The sequence below is a fragment of the Neophocaena asiaeorientalis genome, unplaced genomic scaffold, assembly GCF_003031525.2.
Source record: "Neophocaena asiaeorientalis asiaeorientalis breed wild unplaced genomic scaffold, Neophocaena_asiaeorientalis_V1.1 scaffold152, whole genome shotgun sequence".
Taxonomy (NCBI): Eukaryota; Metazoa; Chordata; class Mammalia; order Artiodactyla; family Phocoenidae; genus Neophocaena; species Neophocaena asiaeorientalis.
This window is the reverse complement of record NW_020185338.1, coordinates 10,165,936-10,192,228: the sequence shown is the minus strand read 5'-3', so window position 1 is coordinate 10,192,228 and position 26,293 is coordinate 10,165,936. Positions and strand designations below refer to the sequence as shown.

The 26,293-nt window shown below is 45.2% G+C and overlaps 1 protein-coding gene and 2 pseudogenes across 2 annotated transcripts in view; 2 read left to right on the top strand and 1 right to left on the bottom strand.

Moving 5' to 3' along the window:
• The window catches only part of STON2 (stonin 2), a 146,478-nt gene extending 120,204 nt beyond the window's left edge, over nt 1-26,274 (bottom strand). Inside the window, exon 1 of one of the 2 annotated variants that reach the window (XM_024736318.1) lies at nt 26,163-26,274. The gene's annotated coding sequence lies outside the window, so the exon portion shown is untranslated. Of the gene's footprint in view, nt 1-17,630; nt 17,760-26,162 lie in introns of those variants that run through there. The other variant, XM_024736319.1, reaches the window with a different exon arrangement.
• On the top strand, nt 1,334-2,488 carry LOC112393900 (core histone macro-H2A.1 pseudogene; annotated as a pseudogene).
• Nucleotides 2,443-3,453, top strand: LOC112393876 (core histone macro-H2A.1 pseudogene; annotated as a pseudogene).
• Nucleotides 26,275-26,293: the final 19 nt, after the last annotated feature.

The window sequence follows — 26,293 nt, the reverse complement described above, 5'->3', positions numbered from 1 at the left end:
AGAAAACAGGTATAACAGATATGTTAGCTACATCATCAACATCCATTTCCTGTTATCATCCAGCACTGGAGGATAGGTCATTATTGGTTGAGCCAATCACAATAATTCCTATTCCTGCTTTCCCAGCCTCCCTTGAACCTATGGGTGGCCACTTGGCTAAGTTCCAGCCAATGAGACATAAATGGAAGTACGGTCAGAAATAAAGCTCTGAAAAGTGTTTTTTATCTATGTTCTGTTTTGCATCCCCAATGAAGATAACAGATATTACTCATGCTGTCCTAATCCTACTCATGTTCTCTTTCTTTCCTGCCTTGAATACAGTCATGATGGCTGGCTGGAGCTACTATAACCACAAGGAAATGCTAAGAGAATCACAGAGTCATTGATCCTGATGTCATTGAGCCACTGAATCAGAATCAATAATCACTCATCTCTATATATATTGTTATGTGAAAAAAAAAATTTGGTTTAAGTTATTATAATCAAGTTTTCTGATACTTACAGGCAAATGCAATTCTAATAAAATAAGAGAGAGAAATTGTGGCAAGCAAAATTCTATGATGACTCCCATAATCTCCACACCCTGGTGTTACTATTGTGATTATGTCATAGTACATGGCAAAAGGGATTTTGCAGATACAATTAAGGTTACTAATCAATTGACCTTAAGATAGGGTGACTATCCATGCAAGCTTAAGCTAATCAATGAGCCCTTTAAAAGGAGAGAGTTTTCTCTGGCTGGTAGCAGAAGAGGAAGTCAGAGAGATTCAAAGTGTGAAAGGAAGGTTCTCCACTGCTGAGATGGAGGCCACAGGGCAAGGATCTGAGGGCAGCCTCTAGGAGCTGAGAGTGGTACCCAACTGAGAGCCAGAAAGATAAAGGAGACAACAATCCTACAACCACAAAAAAATTGAATTCTCTCAACAAAAGTCACAAGCTTAGAGGAGATCCTGAGTTCCAGGTGAGAACACAGTGACCAACCCTTAATTTCAGCCTGTCACATACTGGGCAGAGGACCCACCCAGGCTGTGCCAGCGCTACAGTTTAAAAATGGGACAAAAGATACAAGATGCGGTTAAGGTTCTCGGAAGAGAGGACGCAGTTAAGAAGGCACATCTTGGGGCCCAACCTGGACTTATTGAATCAATTCTGGGAGTGGATTTCAGGAATCTGCATTTCAGCAAGCTCTTCAAAGGAAAGGTCAAGTGAAGACAAGTGGCCGTGTCCTCTATAAGAGAGCTTTTACCAGAAACTGAACTGGACCAGAACCTTGATCTTGGACTCTCCAGCCTCCAGAACTTGTGTTTACTGATCCATCTCCAGGGTCACCGCCATGTCCAGCCAGGGTGGGAAGAAGTCCACTAAAAGTCCCGGTCCGCCAAGTCAGAAGTCGTCTTCCCTGTGGGCCAGATGCTGCGGTACATCAAGAAAGGCCACCCCAAGTACAGGATCGGAGTGGGCACGCCTGTGTACATGGCCGCCGTCCTGGAGCACCTGACAGCGGAGATTCTGGAGCTGGCTGGCAATGCAGCAAGAGACAACAAGAAGGGCCGGGTCACGCCGCGGCACATCCTGCTGGCCGTGGCCAACGATGAAGAGCTGAATCAGCTGCTAAAAGGCGTCACCATCGCCAGCGGGGGAGTGTTACCAAACATCCATCCAGAGTTGCTAGCGAAGAAACGAGGATCCAAAGGGAAGTTGGAAGCCATCATCACACCACCCCCAGCCAAAAAGGCCAAGTCTCCGTCCCAGAAGAAGCCCGTGTCTAAGAAAGCAGGGGACAAGAACGGGGCCTGGAAATCCAAGAAGCAGGGAGCAGTCAGCAAGGCAGCCAGCGCTGACAGCACGACCGAGGGCACGCCCGCCGATGGCTTCATTGTGCTCTCCACCAAGAGCCTCTTCCTCGGCCAGAAGCCAAACCTTATTCACAGTGAAATCAGTAATTTAGCCGGCTTTGAGGTGGAGGCCATAATCAATCCTACCAATGCTGACATTGACCTTAAAGATGAACTAGGAAACACGCTGGAGAAGAAGGGTGGCAAGGAGTTTGTGGAAGCTGTTCTGGAACTCCGGAAAAAGAACGGGCCCTTGGAAGTAGCTGGAGCCGCTGTCAGCGCAGGCCATGGCCTGCCCGCCAAGTTTGTGATCCACTGTAACAGTCCCATCTGGGGTGCAGTGTGAGGAACTTCTGGAAAAGACAGTGAAGAACTGCTTGGCCCTGGCGGATGACAAGAAGCTGAAGTCCATCGCCTTTCCATCCATCGGCAGCGGCAGAACGGTTTTCCGAAGCAGATGGCAGCTCAGCTGATCCTGAAGGCCATCTCCAGTTACTTCGTGTCAACAATGTCCTCTTCCATCAAAACGGTGTATTTTGTGCTTTTTGACAGCAAGAGTATAGGCATCTACGTGCAGGAAATGGCCAAGCTGGTCGCCAACTAGGCTGAGGAACTGCAGAACCAGCCCACACCGTGCCCCCGCCTCCAATTTGTGGCCGCCGTCCTGGAGCACCTGACAGCGGAGATTCTGGAGCTGGCTGGCAATGCAGCAAGAGACAACAAGAAGGGCCGGGTCACGCCGCGGCACATCCTGCTGGCCGTGGCCAACGATGAAGAGCTGAATCAGCTGCTAAAAGGCGTCACCATCGCCAGCGGGGGAGTGTTACCAAACATCCATCCAGAGTTGCTAGCGAAGAAACGAGGATCCAAAGGGAAGTTGGAAGCCATCATCACACCACCCCCAGCCAAAAAGGCCAAGTCTCCGTCCCAGAAGAAGCCCGTGTCTAAGAAAGCAGGGGACAAGAACGGGGCCTGGAAATCCAAGAAGCAGGGAGCAGTCAGCAAGGCAGCCAGCGCTGACAGCACGACCGAGGGCACGCCCGCCGATGGCTTCATTGTGCTCTCCACCAAGAGCCTCTTCCTCGGCCAGAAGCCAAACCTTATTCACAGTGAAATCAGTAATTTAGCCGGCTTTGAGGTGGAGGCCATAATCAATCCTACCAATGCTGACATTGACCTTAAAGATGAACTAGGAAACACGCTGGAGAAGAAGGGTGGCAAGGAGTTTGTGGAAGCTGTTCTGGAACTCCGGAAAAAGAACGGGCCCTTGGAAGTAGCTGGAGCCGCTGTCAGCGCAGGCCATGGCCTGCCCGCCAAGTTTGTGATCCACTGTAACAGTCCCATCTGGGGTGCAGTGTGAGGAACTTCTGGAAAAGACAGTGAAGAACTGCTTGGCCCTGGCGGATGACAAGAAGCTGAAGTCCATCGCCTTTCCATCCATCGGCAGCGGCAGAACGGTTTTCCGAAGCAGATGGCAGCTCAGCTGATCCTGAAGGCCATCTCCAGTTACTTCGTGTCAACAATGTCCTCTTCCATCAAAACGGTGTATTTTGTGCTTTTTGACAGCAAGAGTATAGGCATCTACGTGCAGGAAATGGCCAAGCTGGTCGCCAACTAGGCTGAGGAACTGCAGAACCAGCCCACACCGTGCCCCCGCCTCCAATTTGAAAGAAAGAAAAGAAAAAAAAAAAAAAAAGATTCCCTCCACTCCTAGGGGGAGGCAGGAACCCTTTCATTTTTTTCAGTTTTGCTCATCTAGGGAAAATAAGGTTTTGGTTTCCAGTTTAATTGTTTTTGACCTTCTAAAATGTTTTTACGTTAGCACTGATGGTTGACATTACTGTTGTTAAGCACTGTGTTCCAGACCATGTCTGACTTTAGTGTAACCTAGGAGATTTTATAGTTTTATTTTAATGAAATCCTGTTTGACGCAGAGCAGCAGGAAGAACAGTGTCTTCTACGTGGGGCAGAGTTCAGGAAGTCCATTTTGTAACCGTGTGTCGTGGTGCTTTATTGTATACCCAGTGGCATTCTTTTTACTATAATGTTCCTTTTTTTCCCCTCAAGAAGAAAAATCATGAATTTGCAGCAGACTTAATTTTTGTTTACTTTTTGTCTTAATGATGGATTTGAAAATGAAAGATTTAAAAGGCAGAACAGAATCTGTTGTCCTTAATTATATTTACAATTTGGAATTCATGTGAATTGATTTAGTAAAATGTTAAACTGTTAAAAAAAAATGGGAGAATTAATTCTAGAGCTCAGAATCTCAAGGGCCTGGGCATAGCCTTCTTTAGACAATTTCCAAACATGGATAAGGGACTGAATTTCAACAAAAATTGCCCATAGTACAGAGTAAATTAAAAAACAATACAGTAGCAAAATATCGCTAAGCTTTACATGTAGCACTTTGGAACATATTACATGGATTTCTCTCTCTAGAAAGTTTAATTTCTTTTTCTGCCTTGCTTACTTAGGCCACTGCAAAATTAGCTTGCCTTTCCAGAGACAAGGAGCAAAGCTGAAAGGGTGATCATTTTCAGTGCAAAATGTTAAACAACAATTTTGGGTGCCTTTCCGTTGAAAATCAGGAGGCCAACAAACATTCAACCAGTTTTCTGGAGAAGGAATGATGATATCATGCCAATGACTCTTCAATTAGGGATGTTAGCATTTTGGAAGGTGTCAGAGGTGGGATGAAGGAAGAGTGAGCACAAAGGAAGGAAAGTAAAAGTAGAACCAATTGTGGAATCACCAAACTCTTTCTAAAAATAGGATACGTAGGTACTTCCATGGTGGTACAGTGGTTAAGAATTCACCCTCCAACGCAGGGGACCTGGGTTCGATCCCTGGTCAGGGAACTAGATCCCACATGCTGCAACTAAGGAGCACACATGCCGCAACTAAGACCTGGTGCAACAAGGATAAATCAAATAAATAAAAATTAAAAATAAATGTTTCCAAAAAATAAAATAGGATATGTATTAATTCATCCAACAAATTGTTAGTAAAGACCTGCTAGATATTCAGGTTACAAAATAGATAGATACAGACCCTGCCTTCAAGGGGTTTCTATCCAAGAGGGGAAAACAGGGATGGGACAAGTCAACTATAAACAAATAAGAATCCTGCAAATCGATAAATGGTTCAGACAAGGAATAGCAAGGGATCCTATAATATATAGGGTGATAGGAGCGCTCTCTGAAGAGGTTACATTTAACTACTACCTGAAGGATGAGAAGACCCAGACCATGACAAGAAGTAGAGTGTATTCATGGTAGAAAAGACCAAAGACACAAAGAGTCTGAGATGGGAAAAAATTAACAAGAAGAAAAAAAAAAAAAGAAAAAACTTGAACTGAGCATAGAGGGAGCAAGGAGGATGGGGCATGGGATAAGGTTGCAAAGGTAGTTCACTTTATGAACTATGTAGATATGGGGTCTTGTGAGCCAGATTTAGATGTTTAGATTTCATTCTAAGCACAATGAAAAGCCAATGAAGGATTTAAAGAAGAGTAACAAAATTCAATTTGCCTCTTTAGAAGCTGAGTGGAGAACAGATTGGAAGAGGAAAGAATGGAAGCAAAGAGAACAATTAGGAAGCTACTATACTAGTTGAGACAAAAGACAATGAAACAACTAAAGTATCCATCAACAGGTGAATGGATAAACAAAATGTGGTATATTCATATAATGGAATATTATCCAGCCTTAAATAGGAAGGAAATTCTGACATATGCTATAACACAGATGAACCTTGAGGACATGTGCTAAGTGAAATAAGCCTGTCACAAAAGGACAAATATTATACTATTCTACTTATATGAGGTACCTAGAGTAGTTGGATTCATAGCAACAGAAAGTAGAATGGTGGCTGCCAGGGGCTGGAGTGGGGTGGGGGGAAAGGGAGTTATTATTTAATGGGTATAGAGTTTCAGTTTTGAAAGATGAAAAGTGCTCCTCTGGAGATGGATGGTGGTGAGGATTGCACAACAATGTGAATGTACCTAATTCCACAGAACAATACACTTAAAAAAGGTTAAATGATAAATTTTTTGTTATATATATTTTAACACTATGACGCTCCAGCCAAGCCCTAGGACCCTGTGACTCTAAATGGACAGAAAAGAGAAGAGGCCCCAAGTCAGGGAGAGCTGCCATGCTCTGTCCCTCAATACAAGGGCATGTAGGAGCCAGAGGTCCTGGACCAAGCAGGCTGGACTATAGCCAGCTGCTTAGAAAAAGGTTGGAAATGCGGCTTTTCTCTATGAGATTCTTTGACTCTTAGGCTTGGGTGGAAAAAATGAAAATGCTGCTAAACAACTCAGTAAATACAGAAACAAATGTCCTTGGTGATAACTCAATCAGCAGGAGAGGGGCAAGTACCAGGCATTCCATAACAAGGGCAGGAATTTCCTGAAACCACAGACAATTTTACAATTTTGAATAATTATTAAGCGAGATAATGTGGGTGAGAGTGCTCTGTAGACTGCAGAGCATGATTCAAAAAGTAAGCTCTGCATATTTTTGTCAATCAAGAAGCAGAATGTGGAAAGGGATAGGGGCCCAGAAAACAAAGTCTGGTGCTTTGCAGACTCTCCTGGGGCCACCAACCATTCTTCCCCAGGGCTGGTCAGGGAAGCAAAGGCACAGGGAAGGGAGCAGCTGCGGTGCCTCTTGCTTTCTAACAGTGATGCCCATAGCCCTCTCTCCTACCTCCTTGCCCTGGACCCAAGGACTACGTATGTGCAGGCTCACCTTTGTCATCTCACAGATCATCTCCTTTGTTCCTCCCACCATCCTTCTGAGGTAGGTACTCTTAGTACTAATCAAAAAATTTCATTTTTGAGATGACAAAGCTGAGTAAAGAGAGGTTAAGTAACTTGCTCAAGGCCAGACAGCTAGTAAATGGCAGTGCTGGGATCCCAACCAGAACTGCTCTGACTTTGTAGACTTTTCTCAAACAATTCATTGACTCATTCAACCAACCAACAAGGAATAAGAGCTTACAATGTTAGACTTTCCTGGTGGCGCAGTGGTTAAGAATCCGCCTGCCAATGCAGGATACACGGGTTCAAGCCGTGGTCCGGGAAGATCCCACATGCCGCGGAGCAACTAAGCTCTTGCGTCACAACTACTGAGCCTGCGCTCTAGAGCCCGCGAGCCACAACTACTGAGCCCGTGTGCCACAGCTACTGAAGCCCATGTGCCTAGAGCCCGTGCTCCGTAACAAGAGAAGCCACTGCAATGAGAAGCCCACGCACCGCAACGAAGAGTAGTCCCCACTCACCACAACTAGAGAGAGCCCGTGCACAGCAACGATGACCCAACACAGCCAAAAACAACACAAATAAAAAAATTTTTTTTTTTTAAAAAGCGCTTACTATGTTCCAAGTCCTGACTCTGTGCTAGACGTTAGGAATAGAGAAGTAGATAATACAGAATCCAGAAAGGTCAATGGCCTCATACTCACAAAGGACTTTAAATACTAATAAAAATGAAAGCACATGTTTCTTCACAGAAAAACACTGAAAGGTTTGAAACATGTGCCTCCAACCTTAAATACATGTCCCATTACCAAACCACCCTTCACAGAGAGTTTAATGAGTATCATTTATAGCTCCTATAGTTACCTTGTATGTAGCAAAATTATATTACAGTGTGGATTTCTATGTGTATGAGTATACATTGAACATTTGAATTTGGTTCATGCAAATATACAAAAAAGGTCCCAATACTTTTCTAACCCTGTCTTAGAAGTTTTTCAGTCTTTACTATACTGGAAACCTCAGAAACAGGAAGGAATATTGGTCTTTCTCCCCTATGTCTAAGAGGTCCTCAACTTGAAATAACACCAGGGGTTACTATGGAGGACCACCAAAGGTCACAGGAGTGGGATGCGGTCACCCAGGGAGGCTTCCTGCAAGAGGCTATATCTAGCCTGGGTCTTAGGAAAATGAACAGCACAAGCTCTGCAGTCAAGCAGGCCAAGTCCCCCCATCGTTAACTGTAAACATGGGCATGTCTCAAACTCTCTAAACCTGAATTTCACCTAGTATTGATAGTTTCAGAGATTCCTGTAAGGATGAAAAAAGATGCTGCATGTCAGACTTTCAGCACAGTGAATACTGTAAGTGCTCCATTAATGTTATGTAGCACCATTATTATTTCCACTAATAAAGGGTGAGTAGGAGAAACAAGGCACGAACTTGCTGATTTCATTCCTGTGGTCCTGACATTCGGGAAGTGAAAGTGGAGGAAGGGGGAGATCTTAGAAATTTGGGGGAAAAAGGAAGTAGTGGTGTGAGCTTCAGCCTGAGACAGGAAACAGCCTGCTCAGCTGGATGTGGGCCACTCGTTGGCCTGGAAAGGTCTAGTGAAAGAAGGTACCATAGGCGGGACACCACGTTGGGCGGCTTTGGGACCCCATTTATGTAGTCACCTACGTGAGTGGTGTCTATGCAGTGTGTATCGCACAACCTGTGTAGCAGAAGGCAGCAACCTTCCCAGATGGGCGCTCGAAGGGTCCCTGAACAGAAGACTCTGCTGCGAGAGGCACCAGGCAGGGTGTCCCGCTGCTGGTGTGTCCAGATCAGCTGGGCTGTCTCAGTTCATGGCGGGGCAGCAGTATTACCTGCACTGCCACCAACCTCTTTGGACCTTATGCAAACCCTACCTAAAGGAGTCCAGCTGGGACAACAGAATGGTGGGATTATTGCAATTTACAGCACAGCTACAGGAACACGGAACTTTCATTTTAGAAGCTCCTGCCAATGGTCCCTATACCAAGAATAACAAGGATTAGAGGAAATAGAGCTCTAGGCCATAGATCTCAAGCTCAATGGGTGGCTCTATAATAAAGTGAGCTCAATATGGATTTGTGTAGAAAAACACAGAGCTTTATTCCCCCCAGGGAGATGACAAAGAGGAAAACTATATCCTTATCCTTCTTTTGTGGAAATGAAACTTTCCTCCTGGGCTGAACTACCAACTCCTCTTTAGTCTTTCTACTGCAGTGTTCAGCATCCCTACTGCCCAGAAGCCCTCCCCAGCACTCCATCCTCTCCCAAATAACACTCCCACAGCGCAGTGCTGCACAACTCTGGGTGGCGCCATTCACGCACGAAGCAATGGGGACCCTGCCCCTTATCTGAATGCTGCCCTACGGGTGTAAATTCCAGCAGCCCTGAAATAGCACACGCCCTCCCACCTCAACATCCACACTTTAGAAAAAGAAAGGAAATGTCGAATGTTCAGGAGGAAACCTCCACTGGGAAAGAAGATGAAAGTAACTGGCTATGGCCATAAGAATCCTTGGGCTTATTCTTCACTCACCAGTGAAGCAACAGTGATAGGAAATAATAATTAAGCCTGGGTAATTAGGAGAATGGCAGCTGAACTGAGAGCAGAGAAGGTCCCAGTAAATAGCCTAGGGAAATTAGAAGCGTGTAATTAATTGGGACTGGGGGTGGGAAATGAGGTAATTTAGGATACGTTGAGATTCAAGGGTTGTGAAACCAGAAGGTAGGTGTAGAAAATGTAGATTTGGGGCCTAGAGAAAAATTAGGGGTAAAAAGTTAGATTTTAGAGTCATTTTAAAAATGAAGATATATATATGAAGCCAAGGGAGTGAATAGGTTATCAATGGAGGAAGTAAAAAGACAAAAAAAGATGGCTGACTCTTGGATTGTGTGGTGAGAGGAACTAAAGCGTGGGGGGGTGGGGCAGAGTGTCCGTCAGATGGTTAGAGAAAAAACAGAGGCCTCTAGGATCATGAAGACAAGAGAGAATTTTCAAGAAGGTAAGTTTCTCTAGTGTTAAATGCTGTAAAGAGACAGTTATGGGGCACGGATGGTCACTGCTGACCCTTAAGAAAGTTAACTGGAGTGGTGGCTCCTTGAGGGATGGTCCGTGCCCTTTCTCACAGTACTGCCAAAGCTCCAGGCTGGCTACACAGAAGGAAAGCAACAAGCATTTGTGGAATAAAGTAAGGCAGCTAGACCGGAAGCCTGATTGCAAGGAGTTAATAATATACCACGATCGGGCTTCCCTGGTGGCGCAGTGGTTAAGAATCTACCTGCCAATGCAAGGGACATGGGTTCATGCCCTGGCCCGGGAAGATCCCACATGCCGCAGAGCAACTAAGCCCATGCGCCACAACTACTGAGCCTGTGCTTTAGAGCCCACGAACCACAACCACCGAGCCTGAGTGCCACAACTACTGCAGCCCACGTGCCTACAACCTGTGCTCCACAACAAGAGAAGCCACCGCAATGAGAAGCCTGTGCACCACAACGAAGAGTAGCCCCAGCTCACCGCAACTAGAGAAAGCCCGTGTGCAGCAACGAAGACCCAACACAGCCAAAAATAAATAACTAAATATTTTAAAATAATAATAATAATGTACCATGATCACAGTTTAAAGTTTTACGACGCTTAATAGAGCTTTTGTAAAAAGAAGGCAAAAAATACCAGCGTACACATTGTTAATCCTGATTACAAGCATCTATGGAGGAAGTACTTTTCTATTTACCTGGCACAAACTGAAACTTGCCTCGGGGAGGGGGAAGCTCTTTCCTGGGATCTTCCCTGACATGAATTCTCTGAATGACCATAACAAAATTGCAAAACTTTTCAGCTTTAGTTTCCACAAATTTATTAATTGGGGATTGATATAAATTTATTGAAAATACCTGGAAGATGAGAAATAGACTTAACTGGTCTCAGACTCTATGTGGTTCTCACATTTTCTCCAACAAAATATCTAGCAGGTAAACACTACTTCCATGGAAGCTTTTTACCAGGCCCTCCCACCTGTTTTAGCAAGATTAAAACTAGAACTGAGATTTACCAAGAAAACACTTCTTAAAAACCCAATAAAACCTAAGAACTACAAAATCTCACCTTAAATTTGTTTTCTATATAGAGACGAACACTCTCTCATTCTCAAGTTGTATTTTAAAAATAGATAGTAACTACAGCAAATATCTTTTGACTGCCTCCTCTGTAAGACACTGTGCTGAGGGGCTTACACACATAATCTTTTTTTTTTTTTCAGTACGCAGGCCTCTCACCGCTGTGGCCTCTCCTGCAGTGGAGCACGGGCTCTGGATGCGCAGGCTCAGTGGCCATGGCTCACGGGCCCAGCCGCTCCGCGGCATGTGGGATCTTCCTAGACCGGGGCACGAACCCGTGTCCCCTGCATCGGCAGGCGGACTCTCAACCACTGCGCCGCCAGGGAAGCCCTACATGCATAATCTTATCTCAGCTCTACACAGTTTATAACAGTGCTATTAGTAATGTCTACTTTTCAGATAAGAAGACCAAGGCTTGGATCTTTCTCAAGGCCACACAAGTAGTAAGTGGAGCTAGACTTTAAACCCAGAATATATCACAAATCCTCATAAGGATCAATTTTCATAGATGTATAATATTCCACTGCATCACTGACATTTAAAGATACATGTTTGTTTTTTTAATTAGAAAGATATCTTCAAATAAGAAATCATGGAACAGATGGCCAGCCTGCACAGGAATGAGGTCACAGGTTCCAAATGATGGATCTTTTTCTACTAATGAACCCATCTTCCCAGTTCCCCTAAATGAGGGTGTCCAATGCAGCATGGACGAGGAAGGATAAGTGGTGCATGACTGAACGCTCAGACTCCCAGCTAAGGCCTGACAGATCCATACACTAGAGACCACCTGGCCTGTGGTGTTCCTTTCTCTGCTACCTTTATTGGCCCGTTTTTCTAGAGAAATGGTGGTAGTTTGAATGTATGTTAGGCTGGATTCCTCAGAAAATAGAGCCTGAGACCAAGCTCCTATGCCAGGGCTTTAGAGCAATCCCAGGGAAGCAAGAGTCAGGGAAGAAGAGAAATGAGGCAGCAAAAGCAAATGTATGACGGAGTGGGACTGGCTGTGACTTCACAAGAATCATAGCTTCGTGCTTGGTCATACGGGACGTCCCCAGAGAGGCTGTTAGGAACCGCAGCATCTCAAAACCTTCCATCGGAGGAAATGGTGCTAGCAGAGGGAATGAATCTGCCAGCTCCTGCCTATTTCTTGTTCCCCATTAGTCAAAGTTCACTCCATGGTGACCCAACTTCCCCACACGATTGGGATGTATCATCTGGTCCCTTTGGCAGCAGATGGGGAGGCCAGATCCCATACCCTGCAGGGTGGTTCTTCATTTGAGTCCAGAAGTGGTGGGAGGAACCCCAGCATGGCCTTGGATGGCAGGATGGTAGAGGCCAGTAGTGCTGGGCACCACTGCATCTAAGAGACAGGTGGGGCTAAGAGAATCTGAGGTGGTACCTAAGCAGAAGCCAATACAGGAAGGTTAAACCTAGGCAGGAATCAATGCTGGTATGCAATCCCACATACACAGAACACAGAGAAGATGATCTATAGGTCTTTTTGAACTCTGGGCTATTTGTGCTCATTGAGTTTCTGCAGGTGTCATAGGACATCACCCATTAATTTCTTCACCCATTCAATAGCATTTATTCAGCAGCTACCTATTGCTAGGCATATTCTAGTGAAATCCTAGGGATAGAGAGAGGGCTAAGACCCAGACCCTGCCTGGCAGAGGGAGACAGGCAAACAAAAGATGATCACAATACAGTGTGATCAGAGCTACCCCAGGGGAACCCAGCAGTGCCATGAGCACACAGAGGAGTCGCACCTCGCCCAGTCTTGGGGTCAGCGAAGAATAACTGAGGGAAGATGATAGCTGGGCAGAGGCTTGAAAGGTGAACAGAAAGTAGAGGCAGGGGGAAAGGACTTGCAGTAATGCCATCTATAAGAACAAAACAGGACAATACAATATGGTCAATTAGAGGGTGCCATTTTACTTAGCCCTGTTTAAATGGATTGTGTTAACATGCAAAGCCACTGTTTGTTACCAAAAAAGGGTGCACAACGGACATCACTGGCTCTTACATTCATCCCCAGACCTCCCGCCTACCTAACCCCCCGCCGAACATCACCCATCACTGACCCCAACTCCCAAAGTATGTATCAGGGATGGGTTAGGATCTGGAGATAAGGCATGGTATGAGGGAAGATGGGGCTGAGAAATGAGGTTCAAGTTCAGAGATTCAGGGTTAGTGTTAGAAAAGGGGTGAGAGGTGGGGAGGGGGTGATGCAGAGCTGAAGTGATGGTGTCTGTTTTGTACATGACTTAGAACCTTGAAGTGTATGGTTTTTAATAAGTCCCCCACTCCAAACAGCTGTAATAAAGTGTAATGTGTTCATACAAAGTCTCAGAGATGAATAAAAACATGTTTTCTGAACTATAGATAATTCAGTTCGACTGAAGCAATGAGTCAGATGGAGAGTAGTAAGAGAAGAGGCTGGCAAGACTGGGAGTCAGGTCAGACAGAGCCTTGCAGGCCATGCCAAGAAGGTTGGGTTTTGTCATAAAGGCAATGGAGATCAATTAAACAATTTTAAATGAGGAAATAACATGATTCAGTTGTATTTTACAAAGATCATTCTGGAAGCAATGAGGAAGGTGGATTGTGATCAGGCATTGCAAGCTGAGGGATAAAAAGGGGGGATGTTTTTTATGAGCCATTTAAGATGTAAGATCATCAAGACATGGGGAGAAAGTCTATTTGGGGCTCATTTAGATTGAGGGAGTAGTGGTGGGTGGATAAAAAGGATCCTGGAAAACTGGATAGATTTTTGTGTTATTCACCAAGATGAGGACTTTAGGGGGAAGAATACTTGAGGGGTGGTAGGGATATGATGAGTTCAATTTTAGACCTGATGAGTTTGATGGGCGTACGGGACAACCACATTGAGATGTCTATGGGTCCTGTTCAATAGACAGGTTGAGAGTTCAGTAGAAGTGAGATAAGCGTTCATCACACAGACTGACAGGTCACCCAGAGAGAATGTATAATACGAGGAGAAGCAAGAACCAAGGGTGGGAAGATCAACATTTACATGCTGGACTCAGGATAAACAGCCCGGCAGGAGTTCACTATAGATGCCTTCTCCTGTCACATTGTGGAGGCCAGGGCCAAAGTCAACCTCCCAGTTGCAGGGAAACTCAACCTGGTTGAATCAAGAGGAAGACCAGGTAAAAGAGACATTAGTGTTCACTTCAGCTAGTGAACTCTTCAGGTAATACAGAGTTCAGGGAGCTCTGTAGGCTCCAGGATAAGACACAGAGAGGGAGAAGAACAGCAAGCATTCGACAGAAGCGCAGGAGTCGTACATTTCTGGATTTCCAGCTTTCCAGCACTGGAGGAAGTAAAACCTTCCTCATCTTTCTGCAGCAGGGGCTTCACCTAAGATGTTTTACACACTGGTACTTCCACTACATATGCAATTCCTCCATCAGGAAGGGGTCTCTAGTTAGGGCCAAGGCCAGGATACACTCTGGGCCTCCCCCTAGAACTTCTTAACCATTGTTGTTTTTTTTTTTTTTTTGAAGTATGACTCTCTGGATTTATTTGAGATATAAATTAAGTCTTCACCTCTAGGTAAAAAACACATACATGCAACATTCTGTTTAATTTCAGGACATCTTTCCTAAGGTCGGTCCCTCCACGAATGCCCTAGGGATCTCCGTACTCCCTGCTAAAAGCTCCACCCTAGAACAATTTATCTAGCTCATGCCACTTTCAGACCTTTCCAAACTAAGCAAAATCATTCCAGAGGAGCACAGCAGAAGGAAGCCAGGCACTGTGGCTTCTACTGACCCTGAACTGATAATTCCTTATTTCCATTTTCAGTAATGCAGAGGATATCTCCTTCCCTTTTCTAAGAATCCCTCCCCTCCCGCTTGCCCCAGCAAAACAGACACACAGGCATAAAACCAAAACAGCCCAGCCAAACACTAAAAACTCAGGCTACCGCAGTGGGCCTCACAGGCTGCAGCTACAGCTGGGCCCTGGGCTGATTGCAACGTTATTCCTGTGAAGCAGGCCCTTCACAAACAAGAGACCTCCCAGTTCACACTGCTGACGAAGGCAGGGGTACGTGAGCGTCTCCAATGGCCAGAGACAGCGGCAAGGAACAGGGCACACAGGGTGGGTCTCGCACAGTGTGAAAGCTGAAGAAGTATCTGTTCACTGAGGGCTGGCCCTGCTTTTGTAGAGCAGGTCTTGGGTTTTGATGGGTGACATTCACTGTTGACACCTGGCACATTTTTACAGATTGTAAATGGAGAGAGCAGATATGTTAAGTATTATGACTTGTAGACAAAATAATCCTCACATTATAAAATGTGAGCAACTCAGCACCTTGAAATGGTGACAACACACCCATCTCCACACTCCTCGTGTATTTCCTTCTTTTAAATTTATTTTTCTAATTTTTATTTATCTACCTACCTACTTATTTATTATAAAAGGAATACAATCTCACTAAACAAAATTTGGAAAATATAGAAAACCAGTATAACCACTGGTGTACTTCTGAAATGATATGATTTCTAAAAATTCCCTTTGCATGTACCTTTTCAGCTTCCCAGGGACACTTCTATTGTTTAAGGGTAAAGAGTTCCTTTGGGTTGGGGTGGGGGGGGTCAGAGGCTGTCACCACAGACAAATGGGACAGAATCCTTTGACCTTGTGACTGCCTGGGCTCTCACCTCATGACTAAGAATTATTTATTCTATTGTTTTTTCCAAGTTGACGGAAATTTCCCACAGTTTATGCCTATTCTCCTTACTTCCTCAACCTGAAAGACCAGAAAGAAAAATGTAATCACTGCAAACTCTTGCCTATTAATTCTTCTGCTTTGGTTATTTCTAATGTTTTCTTTCAGTCCTCACACCACCCACCTCCATCTGGAGAAGGTTTCTCAAAAATTCTAGCAGAGATTTAGACACCAACCACAACGTTACATATATTTGGTCCCGTCACCACTAATAGTAGTATTTCTTTTGGTAGACGTCTCGCTGACAGTAACTCTTGCAAAACAGAAAAGCCACAAATTCGTTGCATATAAACCACATATGCAAACACGGCAGACATTCTAATTAGAGAATTGAGAGACAAGACTTCAGAATTTCATTCGCCACATCTCTTGGTTCTTACTGAGCTTCGAGAGTGAGACTTTTTAAAAAAATTCAGAATTGTATTATTTGCTGAGTGAAAACCCAGTGTCTTAGATGCATTTTCCAACCAAGTGTAAAACTCGAATTTAAAACAGTCGGAGGATCAGTTCATTTATTGGAAAAGAGTGAGAACTTTCTTACCCGGCTCACAGTGGTAAAGAGCACGTATGAGGTTAGCATATATAATACTGAAACACTGACACTGCCAGGGATATCCATTTTTTTCCGTGTTTCTGTTTTCAGGTCTCTGACGGCTTGTGCGTCTGTGAATTACATACCAGTTGCCACATCTACAGGCCAGATCTGATCTTTGGATGCAGTGTTTCAATTACAGAGGAAGTATAAGTAGCTGACATGTAAAATTTATTGCAGTACCTCCTTGACCTCACTCTTATTTTTAATAAAAAGAAGGAAGGAAAATAGCAGCAGTGTGGGTTAAATTAAAATGCGGTTTCCAGCTCAGGCAAAATTCAAAGGGCTTTAAAAATTCCTCACTTCTTACACATTGGCACGAACAGGGAGAATTTCACAGTGATAAAGCGATTAACAGCTTCATAGCATTAATACAGCTGCACTTACTGAGCCCTCAAATCTCTGAGATGGGCATTTTTACTACCAGTTCCCATCTCAAGATAAGAAAACAGAGTGTCAGAGGGTAAGTAGCTTGCCCAAGGGCACAAAGCTAGGATGAGGTCAACTGGTATCTGATCAGAGTCTATTGACTCTGAAGTCCAAGCATTAACAGAACTCAGATGATAAACTAGCCAAAGAAAACACCAGCATTAAGTAGGTCCACCCTTCATTTCACACTTGCAAATCGAAGGAAAGAACAAACTAGAAAACTGGAAACAGCCTGACTCTTCCACTGGAGCTGGAATACCCCCTGGTTCAGCCCTCGGACTCTTCTTTGTCTGCTTCCATTCCTTCACGATGGCTTTGGATGCCATCTCTAGCTAGATGGAATAAACCACCACATAGAGGTTTCCAGCCCTGACTTCTCCCCTGACACCACTGATGCCCACAGAGCACCTTTACTTCAATGTCCAACAGGCCTCTCAAACTTAACATATCCAAAATCGAACTACTCTCCATCTCCCAAAACCACTCCAGCAGAAGCCTTCCCCACCCAGGATGATGGCAGCTCTATCTTTCCAATAGCTCTGGGGGGAAAAAAAAAAAAATCAAGTCATCCTGAACTTCCCTCTTCCTCTTACACTGTTTCTCTCATGTTTATTTCACAAAAAGGCAGTTTACAAACATATTTCTCATATGATTCTTTAAAATGGCAAACTCCACTAGTATAGTTAATAATTATTTCATTTGCATGTAACTCATCGTGAGTACCTTTACTAAAGCAGTTAGGTGAGCTTTATCCATCGTAGACAATGGAGCTTTATCCACTGTCTACCTAAAAACAATGATGTTCACCTACTACTTCATTTTTTATGTGTTACTTGATAAACACGTATGTAACACCTCCTATCTCCCAGCCGTTGATCTCAAAGTGCTTTACAACTCACTTAACTAACTCATGCACTCCTCAAAAGAACCCTATAAAGTAGGTACTATCATTAACACATTTATTTAGATAAAGAAACTGAGGCACACAGAAGTTAAATAATGCCCAAGACCACACAATTCAAACCTGGACAGTCTGGCTCCAGAGTCCGCATAAATGAACCTACAGTGTTATCTGGCTTTCTTATGGCCAGGACCTACCTCTGCCAAGTGCCCAGCCAGGACTGGCTGTACGTTCTCTGTCCTCTTCACAGGAGAGAAGCAACCAAATGACAGGGATCAGAGCCCCTAGTCCCATGAGCACAGTGCTGTGCGTGATGGATGGTGCAGCTAGAGGAGCTGCTGCAGACACGCCCGCCCACCTATGCCAATCAGGCTGTTGTGAGTGACAGAGACGCGCAGAATTTACGCTAACAGATCCCCACTCCCCAACTCACCCCCTTTCTGGATGATACTTTATAACAAAAATTTTAAGGAGGAAGAGATAGGGAAAAGAAGAGAAGGAAGTGTGCTTCAACAGCCCTGCTGATAGTGTGAACTGAGGGAGCAAAAACAAGGGCCGTTTCCTCCCACAGGGATCTCCGCGGGTGTGGTCAGAGTGCACAGACGGCCCCTGTTAACTCTTCCCAGCACTTTTCCTTTTGTTTCCAGATACAGTACAATAGTGACTAAGGGCACAGTTTCTAGAGCTAAGTGATTAAAAGAGGGTTCAAAGCCCAGGTCCACTACAACCTTTGACAAACTACTCAACTCCAGCCTCTGCTTGTCTCGTCTGTGAACTGAGATCCCACTCTTCCCAACCGTACAGAGCTGAGACAGAAATTAAGTGAGATAATACGGAGTGAACTGCTAGCAAAGGACCTGGAATTAGTAAAACTCAATGAATAATAGCTATTGATAGTGATTTTGATAATTTTGATTTAAAAAGTTTTTCACACCTTTCAACTGCTCAGAGTCTGAAGTGGAGGGAGATGGAGGGAACAAGGAGTAATGTCAAAAAAAAATACTTTATGTTTGGGACTTCCCTGTTGGAGCAGTGGTTAAGAATCCACCTGCCAATGCAGGAGACACAGGTTCAAGCCCTGGTCCGGGAAGATCCCACATGCCACGGAGCAACTAAGCCCGTGCACCACAACTACTGAGCCTGAGCTCGTGAGCCACAACTACAGAACCTGCGTGCCACAACTACTGAAGCCCGCGCACCTAGAGCCCGTGCTCCACAACAAAAGAAGCCACCACAATGAGAAGCCTGCGCACCGCAACGAAGAGTAGCCCCCACATGACACAACTCGAGAAAGCCCGTGCGCAGCAACGAAGACACAATGCAACCAAAAATAAATTAATTAATTTTTTAAAAAAATTATTTATGTTTGGCAAAGATACAAGTCAAACTGTATTTCTGACATCTCTGGGTTCACGAAACAGACAACATTTAAACAATGTATAACTGAATAAGCTATGGATCACCCCAGCCTTATCCACTTAACCACGGTATTATAATTTCCCTCTTTTAAAAACTTACGTCAGGAAAGACAGACAAACATATTCAGTTTCTAAAGCAAACAGAAATAAAATCTGTTTTCATTTAAAGCATCTCACTTTTTTTTTTTTTTTAAAGCAATTAGCTAACTTCAAAAGGCAGCCAATGGAGTGATTCTATCCTGCTGGTAAGGGTCTGGTGTCTCACTTCAAAGTTCAGGCAGACTGAAAGCCACTGATAGTCCTGCTATACTGGTTGGCATTTGGCATGAAAAGTGCTGAGATTGCTGTTTCATTCAGATGGGAGTGTTTGCACAGACCCACAGCACTGAAATGGTACTTTCTTACAGTGAGAGCCAGGATTAAGCCTGAAAGAGAAGGGTGTAATTATCTCATCCCCAGATTAAAATTAACGAGGACCTCTTGGGGTTACAGTTGAGGGCCTCTATGGGCTACAATAATAGATGGAGAAAATCTTAACTAAATGTCAAGGACCCAAGTTCTTAGAGCCACCATCCCTATGGAGATCTGCAAAGCAAATGACGCTGGGAACCACCAAATGTCAGAGAGGTGGAATCCAGGGATGTGGACGTGCCAGGGTATTCTTGCATGACTTTAAACAAGTCACTTGACTTTCCCAAGTCATTTTGCAAGTGGAGAGAGACCAACCACCTGCCAGTTTGACAGAGTTTATGATAGGATTAGATCGTATTGATAAAGTAGTGTGTCATCCTTAGCTCCAAAGTGCCTTCCTATTAATAAAATGAAATGTTAAGAAGGTCAAATGAGAGTCCAGTGTTACTCATCTTCTAATGAATCAATGAATGGCTTAATTTGTCAGGAGGTGTAAGCCGTCAGAATATTCGTTTTTGTTTTTGTTTTTCTTTTGCGGTACGCGGGCCTCTCACTGTTGTGGCGCGGGCCTCTCACTACTGTGGCCTCTCCTGTTGTGGAGCACAGGCTCCGGACGTGCAGTCTCAGAGCCACGGCTCACGGGCCTAGCCGCTCTGCGGCATGTGGGATCTTCCCGGACCGGGGCACGAACACGTGTCCCCTGCATCGGCAGGCGGACTCTCAACCACTGCACCACCAGGGAAGCCCCCGTCAGAATATTTGGATTAGATGGTCCGAGGGCGGCCAAGAAAGGAAGACCTCAAGAAGCTCAGGCTTCCCTTCTCCTCTCTTACTTGACCCCTTCACTCCAGATACAGAAGTCGAATCACAGTCCTAAACAAGCCTGTGCTGACCATCAGAGCCACAGATCACTTAGGTCCATTCCCTGAACCCCAATGCTCCCCCCAAATGCTACTTCTACCTCCAATCCAGTGCGACTGCTCCTCCATGAGCCTTCCCGTCCAGGATAACCTCAGAAAGATCCCATCTCTGGATTCACAGCATGCATACCCCCTTTTATTATACGGCTACTCTTGGCCTCACTGTTATGTACCTATTATTAATTTTGCATAAATATTATGCCTTTTCTCTCTCAGATTAGAGGCCGTGTCAGAGGACTAAGTATTACACTTTTCTGAATTCCTCATAATGCCTTCCTCGGAGCCTTGCACCTAGAAGATGCTCAATGCCATTCACATGAAGCCACCATCCAAAGATTTTACTGGGCCATTAGCAATCTGCCAAGTAGCTTCACACTCCTCATTGTGACTAAATATTGTAAAGAACATTGACCATCTGTTACCTGTTCGTGAGGCCACCTCAGTGCACACAAGTCTGCGTTGGTGTAGGGCTGGCTGAAGTGACAGAGGTGTACACAATGGACAAAAGATTCATGGGACTTTGAGTTTTCAATCCTGCCCTTCTTTTATCTGTCTATAGAATTTTGGTTGTTTCTATCTACGTTATTGTATTTCAGAAAGACAACAATAGCACTGGAAATCTACCACCAGAAATTGCTAGACATTGAATATATATATGGTTTACATTATAGCATTTATTCAAATAAACATAGAGTATACTAGTTTTCTAGTTATTTAATATGTATGTTACTTAAACATCAAATTTCTGGATAAATGCTAAGCAACAGTGAATAGTAACACTTTCTAATGACTATGTTCAGTGTTTTAAGTCCCTCCTGGCTAGTTTAAGTGTCCCTTTCCTCACTGGCTCTCACTCATGTCTAGGGTTTTGTTTGCTACATCTTTTGAAACTTTAGACCAAGTTTCCTGGAGACCTGAGATTGAGGGAACTGCAGGAGTTCACCGTACAGTTGACCAAGAGAAGGTAGCACTAAGGCCAACCCTGCAGGAAGAGGGGAAACAAGCTGGCCTTCCAAAATTACCTGGACAGGGAAACAGACAGATCTGACCAACAGAGTTGGCCTCAGGCCTGCTGGACAGAGGTTATGGTTCCAAGCTTTCACATTCCCCCTCTGGAGGTACCCAGAATCCTGGGGAATTCTCCCGTCTCCAAGAGCACACCGTTAAGGTGTCATTTGTCTGTCAAATCTCTATTAGGGGGCTTCTCTGGTGGCGCAGTGGTTAAGAATCCGCCTGCCAATGCAAGGGACACGGGTTCGAGCCCTGGTGCGGGAAGATCCCACATGCCGCGGAGCAACCAAGCCCATGCACCACAACTACTGAGCCTGCACTCTAGAGCCCACGTGCTACAACTACTGAAGCCCGCGAGCCTAGAGCCCACGCTCCGCAACAGAAGCCACCACAATGAGAAGCCCGCACACCTCAATGAAGAGTAGCCCCTGCTCATCACAACTAGAGAAAGCCCGCAGGCAGCAATGAAGACCCAATGCAGCCAAAAAATAAATAAAATATATAAATTTATTTTTAAAAAAATCTCTATTAGGAAAAGTATCTTTTCAAATCTCACTCACTTTGCATTATAGCTTAGGCCCACCATGACATTTCTTACTTTATACAAATTTAATAGGCATAGAATTTCCAGTATATTCAACACCCCAATGGACCATTTTACACTCATGCCACCTTGAAACAAATACTGTAACCTGCTAGCTCGCACTCAAAATGTTGACCCTGAAAGTATTTCATTCATTCACATGGTGTCTGTTGGGCAGGCATATCACTGATTATCTAGACCCCAGTAGAGTTCAAACTTTTGTCCCATCCAAGATTGAGAAAAATACAGCAAAAAGAAAACAAACCCTCACGATGCTTTATGTCTTGTGTCACGTTGTACACGCCAACATATTTTCTCCTTAACGTCTGATCTTGGAATGCTCTCTCATTACAGGAATGCTCTCTCATTACAGGAGCAGTGAGTCACAGCTAAGGGAACTGTCACAACTTGCGCCAACCATTAGTATAAGCCAAACCATGGATGACTTTGGGTCCTCAGGGGGTTATTTATCTAGGGGGGTTGATCACAATTTGCATGATCATACGGTACAGATGTTTATTCGTGAACGTGACCTCAAGAGAAGAGAGCAATTTCTTGGTCTGACTACTTTAAAATTCAGCCAAATGTCCATCCAGTGGGCCAACCCAGCTCCAAAAGATATCAGAACTGGGATGACAAGCAGTGAGATGGATCAGGGTTGGAAATACACTGGCCGACTTGAGTGCAAGGTCTGGAACCAGGCAATGTGCTAGCTGACAGGGAGTCAGGGCAGAATCACAAGGGAGGGGATAAAGCAGCACTTGTACACTTCTTACCTCTCAGAATCTGAGCTTTTTTCATTTCCTCACTGTGAGAATTGCATCTGTAATTCAATATACACCTAGAGACTCAGTCATTCTTACAGACCCCACTGTTTGTGGCCAGAGCCAGCCTTCAGCAAAACTGCCACAGGGATTATGCTGGGACCTTCCAGATTTTTTTCCTCCTTCCATTCTATTCCAGCCTTTCCCTCAACTATGTCTTAATTTCTCCCTTTAATTCAGTGGTTTTCAAAGTGTGGTCTCTGGACCAGCAGCAGCAATATCACCTGAGCACCCCTCAGAAATGCTTGTTCCCAGGCCTACTGGTTCAGAGACTCTGGGGGTGGGGCCCAGAAATCTGTGTTTTTTCAAGCCCTTTAGGTGACTCTAATGCACCCTAAACTTTGAGAACAGCTGCTTTAGGTGACAATTATAAAATAAGGACTTTAAGATGAGAGAGACATCCATTTTAGGAGAAGACTTGTTAAGAAGACAAGCCACCCAAGTGCCAAATGAGCCACTTCTAGGAGTGGACTCAAGTCATGTGACAGATAGTGAGAGATCTGAGGCTGCTGTGTTAGTCCGAGCCCTCATCATCTATTACCTGTAAGTCTCACCTATTTCATTCTTCCCACTTTGCTACGAGAGATGTGTGCTCAGCCTGAACATTTGATCATACCAAACCCCAACTTAAAACCCTTCAGCATAACACAACATTGTAAATCAGCTATACTTCAATTAAACAATTAAAAAAAAAAAAAAACCTTCAGCGGCTGTTCCCTGCCCCGTAGGATAAAGTCCCAAAACCCCGGCACACAACCCAGGGCCCTGTATCATCTGCCTCTAGGACACCTTCCTGGCCTTGTTTCCTTCTGCACTTCCTCTCCTAATCAGCTCTGCCTCACGGGTTTGCAGGAGGCTTACGAGTCCCCATACCACTGACATCAGTTTTGGCCATGTGACTTACCTTGGCCAACAGCATGAGAACTACTACTTCTAAGCAGACATTAAGTACTATAATAGTTCTGTTCTGTCATGTTCTCTTTTTCTCCCTTTCCCATAAACAAGATTAGTATTGTCCCAGAAACAGGCTGTTTCTTAAGCCTTAATAGACCCCCAAAATAAAGACAGATGAGAAGCAGAACTGAGAGTGACCTACCCTGGACATGCAGCATATGTGAGAAATAAACTTTGGTGGTTGTAAGCCACTGAGATTTGGGGGATATTTGTTTATTTTCCCTAAGATGACTATTATAGCACTTCTGATATCCCACATCCTCTCTATCTGGACTTCTCCCCTCTGCCCTACCCTTCCTTCTAATCCCACCTCAACTCTGTTTGCACAAGAGAACTGCTCATTAGTCTACACTCAGCTCAAGTGTATCCCCTCAGTAAAGTCTTTTTTTTTCTTTCCCAGGTACAGCTGATCATTCTCACCTTGCAGACCCCCTCTGCATGCTACAGATCTATAACTACATGCCCGGAACGGTGCTAGGAGCTTTCTATTCATTAGCACCATCCTTAGAACTCGTCCAAAAAAAATGTTTTTTTGAGTCCTCATTTTACAACGTGAGAGACTTTGGCTCAGATAAACAAAGCAACTTGTCCAAGTTTCCCAGCCATCAGCCACAGAGACAGAGTTCTCACCAGGGGTGGGTCTGGCTCTGAACTCAGCAATCTTTCCCCTGCCCCACGCGTCTCTCTCCCTCCTCCAGCACGAAGCTTTCAAATCCTCCCACTCAGGTGACGAGAGTAGGTCTCCTCATCAACACCTGAAAAGGCTGGTGAATTAATCTGACACTTGAAAGATTTGCATCTGGAAGTGGGCTTCTTACCCTCTGAGAAGATAATCACTATCTCTAAGTGGATGTATTTATTCTAAGCCTCCTGGCAAATGTGCTGGAGACCCTAGGAGAACTGGGGCCCTTTGTCTGTGCCCTTTCCCCAGGTCCCAGGTTATGGGGGTAATGTGGTGGAAAAGACAGGTTCCCACTAACATCACCCTAGAGAATTTTTGGTAAGGTCCTTTTGGGTTTGTTAGAGGGTAGGAAGCAAGTAAGTAGCAGAGGGCTCAGAAATCCAGCAAGTCTGATACACATTGATACTTTAGCTTTTAAAAAGACAAATTCATGGAGTGAAACGTTTATCTGACTTTTCAAATTAAACAAGGAAAGTGACACAGTGGCAAAGAACTGAACCAGACCACCCAGGTAGAAAACGGGAAAAAACAATCGCCTAAGGTGGGAAGTGCAACTTTGGGTTTCTATGAGCTGCTGGCATTCTGTTGTGTGGTTGGCCTGTTTGTCTGTTCTTTTCTTCTCTCTCTCTCTCTTTTTAAACTTCACTTGTTTAAGGGAGGGGTAGGAAGTATAAGAACCTTCACAGTTTCCCCCCAAATCAGCGATATTAATGAAAGATTCAACAAAGTACCATGATATTCTTTTCACAGAACATTCATACCATTTTTTTCAAATGTTACAAAATTTTCTGATACTAATTGGAATCCATTTATCTCTCTCACCATTCCAATGAAGGTTTTTGTTTTTTTTTTTTAATCCCAGGACCTTTAAATGATACCATCCTTAACATTATTAACAGTATTTTTCCCTTTCAAGTGTAAAAAGCTGTTCGGAGCTCCAAATAGTCACTGGGCCGGTTTGGACACGTCTGATTTACTCTTTAAAAGACCATCCACTCCGTGTAATAAATACTAAGAGCCAGCGTTTATTGAGTACTTAGCGCTGTCCTGAGTGTTTTTCAGCATTGGCTCATTTACTCCTCAAAACAACTCTATCAGGCAGGTAAAAGCATTGTCGTGCTTTACAGATTAGAAGAGTGAGGCACACAGAGCACGAAGGACCTGCCTAAGAGAAAAAGAGACAGGCAGAAGCCACTAGCTGTACAAGAGCACAGTTAATGATTCACTCACAGCCCTCGGGCAGCTCCTTTTAGTAGAGGCTGCAACACACGGACACACACACACACACACACCACGTCAACTCTCTTCATCTCAGTGAGAGGCGGGTGTCCTGCAAATTGCTTGGCAACGCGAGGAGGAAACTCCATTCAAAGCCCGGGTCCGCCGGGTCCAGGCCGCCTCTGGGCGCTGTCCAGCGGGCAGCGCGCCTGAGAGGCCAGGCTGGGGTCCTGTCTCCGGACAGCCCGGAGGTGAGGCAGAATGCCAAACCGGGATTTCTGGCGTAGGGGGACTGGGGGGGTGGGGGTGGGGGAGAAAAGCACCGTCCGCAAGTACACCTGTTGTCGCCTCCCTTACTCAAGCCAATGAAGACGTCCCGGGGACTCAGATCTCGGGGAAGACGCCCACTGGCAAACAGCGTCTGTGTATGAGTGTGGGTGTCGCAGGTGTCTTGTCTTCCCCCACTCCACCCCCGCCCGCCTTAGGCCGACTCACCTCACTCACTCCCTCCCACCCCTGGACGCCGGCGGCTGGTGGAAACGCGTCTCCCAGGATCTCCGGCCGAGGTAGGCGTCAGGGCGCTAGGGGCTCGGGCAGCGCCAGCGGCGCTAGGACCTAGCGGCCAAGTCGCCCCCCGCCCGCTCCACCTGCGGGGCCCCTCTCCCCGGGCACGCTCACCCTCCCCGTGCGGGGCGCGGACTCGGTTACCTGTGACGCCGCCCGCAGGGTCCAGAGAGTCGGCTGGAAGGTCGCCGCGGCAAAGCGGGCTGGGCTGGCCCGTGGCTCCCAGTCCGCAGTGCTGCTCTCGCCGCACTCGCTCCCAGTCAGCCCCGCCGCCC